Consider the following 12,989-nt stretch of genomic DNA (forward strand, 5'->3'; position numbering starts at 1 on the left):
GCTAGGCAAGTTTCACAAACTTGTTTCACTTGTTTGGCCCAAAATTTCTCCAGTTTTTTGCATGAAAAGGATCCTAACTAAGCTTATGGTTTGATTTTAGGCTTTCAATGGATTAGAATGTCTATTACTTGGTGAGAAAGAGAGAATGAATAACAAGACATGGTTTCCCTAAATGATCCGGGTACAGTTGAGGCCCTCAAAATATGTGGGTTTCTCAAATACTTTAGGTTGTCTGGAATAAGGCAACAATCAGAACTATTGTAGTTCTTATTTCATGCATGGGATCCAATAGACTAACTTTTTCGCATAAGGGAAAAGGTGGTCCCTATTATGATTGATGATGTTTACTTTCTTACAGGGTTGTCGAGACGTGGTGCCCCCATATCTCTTTCAGGTTCTTCCCGTGGAGGGGAATTAGTGAGGGACTATGCTCGACAATTTTGTCGGCCAGGTACACAGCCTAGCAAGGACTGAAAGATAATCATCAAAGATATTCGTGATTTTCCCTTGAGAACAATCCTTTTCACCATCACAAAGTTGGCAGATAGTGTGACACTTCATTTGGCGAATAGATCATACATGCAGTATGAACTTGAGTGTCTTGAGCCAACTTTATTCAACTGGTGTGAGGCAGTAGTTTCTCCATTGAAAGAGCATCTAACAAAGGTAAAGAGTGGTAAGACAAAGAACTTTTGGCTGTGGATCGCTCTTAATTGCTTTTACCTTAGAGAGAATTCCATCGATGCAACCTCAGCATGTAACACTGGGTGTAGCTCGTCCTAGAGATCCATGGATGCAAAGGTGGGTCGAATTGATGGCTAGACATGCTGGTAAGTCATCGATTACATTTTCTACTGCATTCTTCAGTTGGATCGATCGAAAAGACATTGTGATCGAGGAGCATCCATATGCAGGGATGGATTTTCGTGGAGATCCAGAGTTGAGTTTACCAGTGAGCACTCAATGCGGTGCTATAGGTAAATTGTTTTTGACCAAATGTTTTTGGATTTTTAAGATTCTACATGTTTTTTCATTTTGATTCTCCAAGACTAAATTAAAATTGTTTTCATGCATACAGATGTTGGTACTATTCAACCTATGAGACACCAACAGGAGGCAAGTCGACCAACGCAGAGAAATGTTGGGAGAGCAGTTCTCTAGGATTGGGATTTGGCCGAGACACTGACAGAGTTGTAGGATCATTTAGAGGGACTAACCCTTGGTGTTCTAGATGTCCAGATCAAGGAGTTATCTATGAGGCTGCAACACCATACTATTGGTGTTCCTAGCCGCTGGATGTGGCTCTTGTGCATAATATCTCAGGTTGTGACCTATTATCATGAGCATCATGTTTTCGGGAAAAGTGTCTATTCAGAACGACCCTATCCCACTGGGTTGTGATAGAGACCTCAGAAACAAACAGGGAAAACTACTCTTGTATTCTCCTTTATGAACTATAAACGAAGAGGAATAGGATGAACCAACCTATGTCTTGCGCTAGTCCTTTGATCCAATCTCTCTTCTCTTTGACAGCTTCCAGCTACCTGCTTCCTCACTTGCCCAGCGTCACCAAGTTCCTGCAAGATCACAAAAGAAGGAAATTACACAAAGACATGGATTTATGTTCATAAAAATCTTAGGATCAGATTTAAGCTAAACATACAAATATAACAAACATCAGTGATATACAAGCATGTAGGAGAAACTCAAATAGTTTTATTGATAAAACAAGAAGATCCAGGAGGAGTTATAACCGATGATTCCTGATCCAGCATCAACCTCCCAGCATAGAATCCCTTCATCACCTCCAACAAAGCATAAATCACCCAATACTCTGATATCTATCTCAAAACCAACAGCAATTCTCTGCAATGTACAAAATTCCAGCCTCTGGATCTCTTGGTGAGGGATCCATATATAGATGTATGCAAAGAGGATGAGTCAGCTCATGAATTGATTAGTGGCTTCTCTCTGTCAGTTCTTGCTTCCACTTGGAGACTGAGAGCCTCTTACTCATCACTGGTCGAATTCAGTGAGGCAAGTGTCATTGGAGAAGGTTCTGGAAGCTTCCATTGTCTCTCCACCTCGTGGAATGGCTCTGCCACTTGTCATTTCCCGTTCAACGCACCCTGGTAGTGCATTCACGTGCGTTGCAACGCACCTAGCTAGTGTATTTGGGTGCTTTGCAACGTAGCTAGCTAGTGGAGCATCTGAAATGATCCTGATCTGACTAGTTCTGAGCAGTTTTTGGTGGAGAACTTCTGGGAGAAGCTGTAATTTGTTGACCTTGTTTCTTTAGGAGCTGGAACAACACTTTTAGGGACTTAGGATCCCTTGGTTTATGGACATTTCATGCTTATAGCTGTAAGGCACAAAAATGTCTATAACAGTTGCACCCTAAAGTATGAGGCCGTTTATCGGGTGAAATGCTTTATTAGGAGGATCCGAAGTTCTTCTAATGCTGGGGAGGAGACCTGTAATAAGATACAATACAATACATTGTTTTCATACTGTTTTCATGATCTAGCTGAGGCGGGCATTCCCATGCTCAGCTTTATAAATTCATTTTCATGTACATAGGACAGACAATCGTCTGATGGTAGACTGATGATTCTGATGAAGTCATCATCCTTTTGGTAGGATGATTATCTGTGCTGCAATGCTGTACATTTCAATGTCTTTATTTTTCCTGAATATATATCGTAGCCCGAATGGATGAAACTAGATCCGGGGTCTTCAATCTCGTCCGATCTTCACTCTAAGTACAAGTTGATCCATGTGAGAAATGTTTTGAAGTCGAACATGGAAAGACATCTCTTGATTACCAGTCAATGATGTAAACTGTTAACAAGCGCGAGAGGAATCACCGATAATGATAATGACCCTCAAGGTACTGCAGTACAATTCACGTGGTGTGAATGAAGGACTTGGCATTGAACACCACGCAAAATCTTTCGGTCGAAGGTCATTGATGTATACCTGTCGCCGGAAGTGAGAAACTTGCCATTGAGGCATGCAAGCTTCAAAGTACTGAAGGGGTGTTCCTAGATCAACTTCTTGGATAATGAGCTGATGTCGACAAGAAGCGATCCGTCAAAGGAGGGCCTTAATGAATCCCACATCAATGACACGGAACGGAGCAAATGATTTTGATGGAGGTGAAAACGATCTGGTGATATACGGCTCAGGGTGGCGGTCATGAAAGAATGAAGTATAATGTATGGTAGTGGATGGGACACGGGTGACTTCTCTGGATGACTTCTCTTGAACATGTCGGCGACACTTATGTGATGGATCGGTAGCATTTACCCCAAATGTGGATGGTATGGCGTGACCATGGTGATGTGACCGGTGAATGAAACAACCCAACCCGACTCAGGCACGGAGTGGAAGTGTCATGTTCAAGAGCGACTTGCTACCAATAAAGTTTCTTTGAGTTTTCTTCCCAATTTTTCCCCAGTCATTGCTGACCAGTACCTCTTTATTTTTTTCAAGCTTGAGGAGGATAACATATGCTTGTTCTATAATTTTCCCTTCGGGCAAACCCATCGCTATGTTTTAACGAGCCTAGCGATAGTGAAACTCGTTCTCGTCTAAAGACAAGTTTGTCGCTATTAATCTTTTTAACGAGTCTAACGACAAAGATAACTCGGTCCTTTTCATTTTTAGAGAGTCTGAAAAGGTATGTAAAGGTAACTCCAAAGTTCCTTTTTCGTCATGTAATCCCTTATGTCCGAAAAAGTATAAAACAATACAGAAGGGATGAGTTTTCGATAGTTTTAACGAGCCGAACAAAACAAGCGCTCGATCTTTTTGTGCAATAATCCCTCAGGTCCAAAAAGATTAAAATCTAGAGGAGGGATAGCACTTCCGGATGCTTTAACGAGCTGGAAGGCCAAAAATCGGCAATCTTTTCATATTTTACGAGTCAGATGAAAAGAGCTTAAAGAAGACTCGTCTTTTGAGGAACGAGTGATAAAATGGGTAGCAGCTGATTCCAGGTAAGGTTTGGAATTTTCCAATCACGGCAGTGTCACAAGGATGGCTAGTGAAATCACTCTTCGCAGCTGTTCCTCAAAATGGGTAAACAATCAAATGGAGGTGAATGATCGGCCAATGGAAAAGTGGAGGTGATGGTGCAAACACGACCAAGGCTTTAATGGCTGAAAATGCTTCATTCATGGTGGTTATTTATCGGAGGATAGTTCATTTTTTAACGAGCTTAAACGTGGGTGGAAACATTTGCTCGATCTTATGTTTATTTTTTAATGAGCTTGAACTATGCGCTAAAACTGCTCGATTAATCCAGTCATATGATAAGAATGTCTCATATAAAAACGACAACTTTTAGATTTTTGCCCCACATCCTTTCTTAATGCAAGTTAGGAAACGACTAATCCAAAAAATAGATAAATAATCGTTGTTTCACTTGCATGCCCCCAGGTATAAAATATGGTTTCAAGGTTACCCCTCAATTTGCAGACAAAATATTTGTTCTATCGGGAGAGGCTTACCTCTTACAGGTTACCCAAAGATTGCTCTATTCACAGTGCAAACAAAACACTTCCTCGGCGATGTCTACCGAAATAGACAAAGGTGAGTGGCGAGATCAACCAACTCTCATAACTTTGACAAGAGAATCTTATTCTAGAATAACCCCTCTTCCAATCACGGACGGGGTACAGATTAGTCATATTCTCCCGCGGAAACCTACTCTATACCCGAAGTTTTCCTGCCGAAGCAGACCAGGATGCATGCCCCCTGGGTTTCAGTCATATCCCTCTGAATTACTCGCGCTCATCGGGAGGACGGACTGGGAATTGAGACATTTCTTGCGTGAAGAGACCATTTAGGGACGGTACATGACTATTTGCTATGCATGATCTGGGAAATGAAAGCTGGTCCACGAGCTTGACCACTCTTCCTTCGTGTGGAAAACACATTACTCTAAAGAGTGAGGAGACGATGGCTCCCATGCAATAAATATAGTCTCGTCCAAGGAGTAGGTTATAATCCAAGGGTCCTTGAACGACCATGACGTTCATGTGAACTGTCTTCCCTCTCAATGTTATGGGCACATCGGGAAGGATCCCTAAAGGTCGATTGGTTCCTTTATCAAAGCCTGTCAGATTTCTCATTTCAGGCAACAGCAATGGCGAACCAAGCGCTTTCCAAGCAATAGAGGAAAGGATACTCACAGAAGCTCCCTCATCTATGATGGTGCTAGCCATGACCATTCTATATATTTGAATGATAATTCAGAATGGTATGCTTATTGGCAAAGGGGGTCTGCCTAGTTGATTCCAGTCGAAGGATACAACTAGGTTGCTTGGAGGTGGGACCGAGTAGACGGCCGGGTATGGCTCTGACGAACTTCCTTCCTGCGGTAAAGGAATGGGTGGATTGCCCCCATGTTCGTCGGAGTCTGTGTTGATGAAGAGAATTTGGACGGTGTCATCCTTGTTTTCTTCAGTGACTGTATCATCTGAAGATAAAACCTCTGAAGGCAAGACCGGGTCAACTGCCGCCTCGACCTTTTGACTTTTGTTTGGTATGGATTCAGTTGGTTTATCTTCAATGATAGACGCTTCAGCCGACCACCTGAGCGGGCCAGCTGGGTTCTCAACTAGTGACGGACTCGGCAAGAGTTTTTTATATCCAGGAGGAAGTCGTAACAGTGAAACCAGACGATCATCCAAAACTCTTTTAGCCTCGTCTAAGAAGGGACAACGGTGGAGGGCATGGTCGCCTTCGCACAGTCTACAGGGAAATCTAGCTTTCCCTTTTTGTCCTGGGGCTTCACTTTCACTAGTTGACGGTGTGCTTTCAACATGATTTCTAGAGGTTGATGACACCGGATTGTGCAAACGAGGAGACCAGTCCCTTAGTATCCGAGGGATGCAAGGACAATCTCTGTGAAAGTGGTCTCCTCTACAAATGACACATGGTGATTTAGACCTGGTTGGTGTTGTGTGTGGATTTTCATTAGACGACACTCGTTTTCCCTTATTCGCCTTTGGCTCCTTCTTCTTTTTCTCTTTCTTCTTCTTTTCCTTCTTCTCCTTAGGAACTTGGATTTTAGCTTTACCAGTCTCGTCAAGCGAAGAGGAAGGAGGAGAGGAAGAATTAGAGGAAGTAGAAGGCTGGTGGGTAACTCTGGACTCGTCTAATTGCTGATTTGATTGTTCAGGAATAGTGGTGTTCTGAACGACATTGGTTGAGAAGAGCCATACTGGCAAGCCAATTATCAGTCCTGGAAGCGACAATGTGGCCATATGGGACGCACCAACATCTCCCCAAGAGGAGAAGGGACTAGGATTCCCACCAAGGGGAATTCCTTGGTTGGTAGGCTCCATTTTCTCAACCTAAAGATCAACGCAGGAAAAGGGTATGAATATTCTGTTTAAAATAAATTTTAACACGCTTTGACACAACTTGTTTTTTCAATTTTAAAGAGTCGAGAAAAAACAAAAGATGACTCTAGTCTCCTTCGATTTTTAATGAGCCTGAAGTGACAAGTGCTCAGATGGACCTTTTCGTTTAAGGAGTCTGAAAAGGAACGAAAGGGACTGCTCTGGAGGTCTAGGTAGAGGGAGTACCAAACCAATCGCAAAACTACAGAATACTTTTTAGGGTACGGCAGTCAATCTTCCAGAATGCTGTGTTCGGTGCATTGCGATCAGTAGGGCGGCCGACACGGCTTCCTATGGATAAAGGTTTTATGCCTATAGGGGTCTCCCAATATATACTCGACGGTACGTGGGAGCACAAGTTCGTACTGCACTTATCGTCTCAAAGTGGAGGAATCACCCAACCATCAGTGAGGACAACAGTTACCAGGCTTTACGACGCTGGAATACGTCTCTAGCCTAGACCTCTAAATGTTGTGCGTTAAGTTACAAAGCGTTGTTAAGTTCATTGAATTTATTTTAGGTTGATCTTTCTTATGAAGTTTGCCTTTCGGGTTCACCACGAGATGTAGATGTAATTCCTAAAATTCAATCTAAAGATGATAAGCAAGCTTTCATCTCTTTTCAGCAATGAAAATTCTAGCTTCAAGGGGAAAAGAAAGACACAATATTTTCTCAAAGAGCAAAGAGCACACCGTAAATGCACTTTTCCTAAATCAAGCCATACAAACTGTCAATATGCAAATGCACTTGTGCATGTATATGTTTTTCACTTTCTTAATATTGATGCCTAAAAAGAAAGTTGTTGTACAAATTTGAATTCGCTTTCAAGTGAAAAACACAAACAAGCTTCTTTTCGAAATCAAAAAGTAGAGACGATTACGACACTTTATGATTTTGAAGTAAACACTTGTTTCGACACTAGAAATTCACAAATTCAAGCCAAAGGCAAAAGTAAAAGCATAATCGACTGTCAACAGCAAATAAACTTTCTCCTAAGATCAAAATCGACTCTTACGACAGATCTAAATCCAAGGACGATAGTATGACTAGTTTAATTTTGCAATGGGAAACTGTAAATGACGTAACAAACACACAAAAAAAAAATACAATTTCTTTTATACAACTGAGGCGAAATTAAGGCAAAGAAAAGGGGCTTTTAAACAGACACACACACTGATCACAGGCTGCAAAAATCAGAGGCAAAACTGGAAAAAATGAGCAAAGAACCTCAGCTAGACAGGGCTAAGCTGATCAACGCACCTGCTACACAGAGAAACTGAATTGCAACGCAGGTAGCCCTCTCGGGAACTGTGCTGAAATGCAGAGTCTCTTCACAGAGTCTGCGCTGGAGCATAAACGAGAATTCTCTCTGGGTTCTGGGTTACGGTTTGTAGTTTAATCTATGGTTTTTGGCCGGGTAGAAGCAATCAGTAATGCACAATCAGAGGGTTGATTTACAAGAGGTTTAAGAGATATCACAAATGGTAATCAGATCATTTATGAATCAACTGTTCAGATCATAAACAGATCCAGTGAATGGACTAGAGTAGCAGATGTCTACTTTGCATTTGTAAATGGCAAATGCAGTTCGATTCGCTACTCCTAAGTTTATGAGATGAACAACAATAGAAACATAAACAAACTAACTAGACACGATCCCCAGTGGAGTCGCCATTTTGTTTTCGGGAAAAGTGTCTATTCAGAACAACCCTATCCCACTGGGTTGTGACAGAGACCTTAGAAACAAACAGGGAAAACTACTCTTGTATTCTCCTTTATGAACTATAAACGAAGAGGAATAGGATGAACCAACCTGTGTCTTGCGCTAGTCCTTTGATCCAATCTCTCTTCTCTTTGACAGCTTCCAGCTGCCTGCTTCCTCACTTGCCCAGTGTCACCAAGTTCCTGCAAGATCACAGAAGAAGGAAACTACACAAAGACATGGATTTATGTTCATAAAAAGCTTAGGATCAGATTTAAGCTAAACATACAAATATAACAAACATCAGTGATATACAAGCATGTAGGAGAAACTCAAATAGTTTTATTGATAAAACAAGAAGATCCAGGAGGAGTTACAACTGATGATTCCTGATCCAGCATCAACCTCCTAGCATAGAATCCCTTCTTCACCTCCAACAAAGCATAAATCACCCAATACTCTGATATCTATCTCAAAACCAACAGCAATTCTCTGCAATGTACAAAATTCCAGCCTTGGATCTCTTGGTGAGGGATCCATATATAGATGTATGCAAAGAGGATGAGTCAGCTCATGAATTGATTAGTGGCTTCTCTCTATCAGTTCTTGCTTCCACTTGGAGACTGAGAGCCTCTTACTCATCACTGGTCGAATTCACTGAGGCAAGTGTCATTGGAGAAGATTCTAGAAGCTTCCATTGTCTCTCCACCTCGTGGAATGGCTCTGCCACTTGTCATTTCCCGTTCAACGCACCCTGGTAGTGCATTCAAGTGCGTTGCAACGCACCTAGCCAGTGTATTTGGGTGCTTTGCAACGCAGCTAGCTAGTGGAGCATCTGAAATGATCCTGATCTGACTAGTTCTGAGCAGTTTCTGGTGGAGAACTTCTGGGAGACACTGTAATTTGTTGACCTTGTTTCTTTAGGAGCTGGAACACCACTTTTAGGGACTTAGGATCCCTTGGTTTATGGACATTTCATGCTTATAGTTGTAAGGCACAAAAATGTCTATAACACATCACTAGGTCTACTTACGATGATTTTTGCATGCATTTTGAGTTTTTAGGTCAGATGACCAAACATGTCTTGGACACAAATTTTGTAAAAACTTTAAAACATCTATCTATTTTTACTTTCTGAGATTTTATATATATGGTTATATGCAATCCTATTCAAATAATGATGTGAATTGAAAATTTACTTTTACATGTGTCGCAAATGTCTGTTTAACACATAGTTCGCTAATGAATCAGTTAATGTGTTAAAGTTTCTAGAAATATGTTGGTATTGAATGTACTCAAAATGTCTTTGCAAAAGACAAACTCTAAGGAACATACAAAGAATTGTTGGGTTTCAGACGGTATAAATGTTTGTTAGTTGCAGTACGACGCATTGTAAGTCCAGCCTAATGATGATTTAGCAAATGCCAAGTGAAATGACATCAGAGAGAAGTTCGATCAATGCGCTATACTCAGCGATATTGTTCGTCGAATGACCGATACAAATCCCTTGAAAACTCACTAACTCACCACTTGGAGTGAAAATGGCCCATGCTGTAGAAGATAGGTTCTGTGTGCTACAACTAGCACCATCGGCATAACCAATAAATGGTTCCAAAGGTTCCAACATCTACAACAAATGTAAAGCGGATTACTTAACCACATAAAAACTCTAAAAGACACACTGACACACACACGTGCAATTAAAGCATATATACAATGATTTTTACTACACTCAATTAAGCATAGTACCATTTGAGATACAACCTTTTTTGGGGTTGTGACAATAGAATTCCACCATAATCCACCAACTTGTAGGCACCTTTTGCAAAAACACACTTGAAAATATAAGGACTCATCCATAGTGGTTCAAATTTTCCTGCTCTTAGTTTATTAGCTTCTTGATCATAAAGAAAGACCAGGTCTCCTTTTGAGAAAACGTGAGGCTTGACATTTCTGTCGTATTGTGCCTTGATTCATTTCTTATGTGCTTCGTCAGCCAATGCGGCTTCATGACGAGTTTCATCTAGATGGATGAGTTCTAAGAAACGCACTTCTTCATTGGAAGTGTCGGGTAATAGGTCAATCTCGAGTTTAAGAGATGAAATTTCACATTGTATCAGCAAGATTGCCTCCATACCATACACCAATTGAAAGGGTGTGAATCTAGTTGCATTCCTAATCAAGGTTCGATATGCCCACAAAGTGGAGTATAGGATTAAATGCCAATTTCTTTTATGAACCCCTATCATTCTTTGAAGCATTCGCTTCATGACTTTGTTGATGGCCTCAACTTGTCCATTAGCTTGTAGATAATAAGGAGTAGAACTATCACGTGAAAGTCCTAACTTAATAGTTAACTCAGTCATCATGTGATTGTGAAAATCTGACCCATGATCTGTAACTATAGCTTGTGGTACACCAAACCAGGCAACCACATGGTTGAAAAAGAAAAGTGCAGCCCTCTTGCCACTGTTGTTTAATATCGGCATCGCCTCGGCCCATTTTGTGAAATAGTCAACTGCAACTATAATATACCCATGCCCCCTGGCCAAGGTGGGGTTACATGTCATGAAGTCAATGCCCCATTTGGCGAATGGTCCAACAATGACAACAGGATGCAATGCTGCAGGTGGTAATCTAGATTTACGGTCATAAATCTGGTATGCATGACAACTTCTGAAAGAAATTATGCAATCTTTGAATATCGTAGCCCAGAAGTAACTAGCACAGAGAATTCTCTATACAGTAGCATAACTAGATAAGTGTCCACCACACGCACCTGAATGGCAATCATTCAAACCTTTCTCGGCTTCCTCATGAGTGAGGTACCTTCATAAAATTGTATCAATACTACAATGATAAAGAATGTCACCAACGATTAGATAATCTTTGGCTTGGTATCAGATACATCATTGTTGTGAGCGAGAGATATCAGGCCAGAAAGTTTGGGTCAGGAGATAAATCAGTATATCTCCATACCACAGGTCAGATGACAAAATTAGGAATAGAGGTATTCGAGGAAAGGTCACAAAGAATTTTAGTGAAAACTAGCAATTTATTTAATTTGGATTTGATGAACTCCAAATCAAATTCCTGCAAAATAACAATTCATTTTGAGTATTTTCCCCCTAGCAATTAACTTGACAAAATATATGTCATAGGGTTGCAATCTGAAATAACAGTGGTCTTTCGGAGCAGGATATAGTGGTGAAATCTCTATACAGCTTGAACATCAACCAGAGCTAACTTTTCAACATAAGGGTACTTAACTTTTGTAGCATTGAGATTGCGGCTCAAATAATATATTGAATGTTCAATCCCATCTTCTTCTTGGACTAAAGCCATTCCAATGGTTGTATCTGTAGCGACGAGATACAAGAAGTAGTTGTTTTGATAATTCGGGGAATACATTAATGAGGCTCTAATCAAGGTATCTTTAAGAGGATAAAAGGAAGATTGTGCAGCCTAATCCCAATGGAAGGGTATCCCCTTTTTCAAAATACGAGTAAATCCTTTAGCCATTTTAGCATAATTGGGAATGAACCTCCTCAGAAAGTTAGCCTTCCCTTGGAATCTCTGTAACTATAGTAGATTGGAAGGTGGAGGCAAGTCAAGAATTACCTGAACCTTAAGTGGATCGAGTCAAATTCCCTCCTTAGACACTATGAATCCAAGCAAACGACTAGAACCAACATAAAACACACATTTGTGTGGATTGAGTCGTATTTTGTAGTGTCGGCACTGTAAAAATATAGCTCTCAAATGTTGTGGGTGATCAATCTGCTTTCGTGAATGAGCAGGTAAATCATCAAGGTATTATTGAACAATATGTTTGATTTCATGGAAGGTATAGTTCATTTCCCTCTTAAAAGTTCCCCTATGTTCTTCAAACCAAAAGGGAGTTTCCTATAAGCAAATGTGCCCCATGGACAAATAAAAATGGTTTTAGATTGGTCCTCTGGGCAGATATTGATCTAATTATAGCCAGAAAAGCCATCCATAAATGAGAATATTTCACATCTGGCACATTCATCAATAATCTGGTCGATAAAGGGAGTGGAATAATTGTCTTTTGGACAAGCTTGATTAACATCCCTATAATCGACGCACACACGTATTGTCCCTTGTTTCTTCATGACAAGAACAATATTGGAAACCCAATCAATAAGAGGATGAGGGTAAATGAAACCAGCATGCAAAATTTTTTCAACTATTGTTTTAATGGCAGCGGCCTTCTTTAGATGAATACGACGAAGGTGTTGTCACACTGGCTTGACATCAGGATACATTTTTATTTCATGTTCAACTATACTAGAGTCTATTCCTAGCATCTCCTCATATGACCATGAAAATATATCTCAGAATTCATGAAAGAGAGCATGGTAAATATCAAGTTTTGATGGAGAACAAGATTTTCCCAGATGAATGTTTTCTACAATGTTAGGTTTGGTCAAAATATTGATAGAAATGGTTTCTTCGATATTTGGAAAGTTTCGCTCGAAATCTATTGTATCTATGAAAATAGAATTCGAAAGGAAATTGACAACTGAAGGGTGATTAAGTTCATTTGAATAATCTTCTATGTGATCTGGAAGAAGAGAACAATGATGATAATCTTCCCATGGTTCTCCTTCTGTCATCATTGATTGGACGATTCCTTCATCAGTAGAAAATATACGTCAAAAAGGATCGAATGAAGTACCATATACTAATGAACGATCTACCCATACAATTGATGAAGATGATATTGGGTTCGCCACACAAGCCAGAAAGATTGATTGCTATGCAAGTTCAATAGGGCTTAGTGACATGATTTCGTTACTACTATCAACTTCAAAACAATTGGTAATCTTCCTTTAAGTCAGATGAAGTGG

The sequence above is a fragment of the Pinus tabuliformis genome, chromosome 8 (genome assembly GCF_031772625.1).
Source record: "Pinus tabuliformis cultivar Carrire ecotype Pingquan chromosome 8, CPIR1, whole genome shotgun sequence".
Classification (NCBI taxonomy): domain Eukaryota; kingdom Viridiplantae; phylum Streptophyta; class Pinopsida; order Pinales; family Pinaceae; genus Pinus; species Pinus tabuliformis.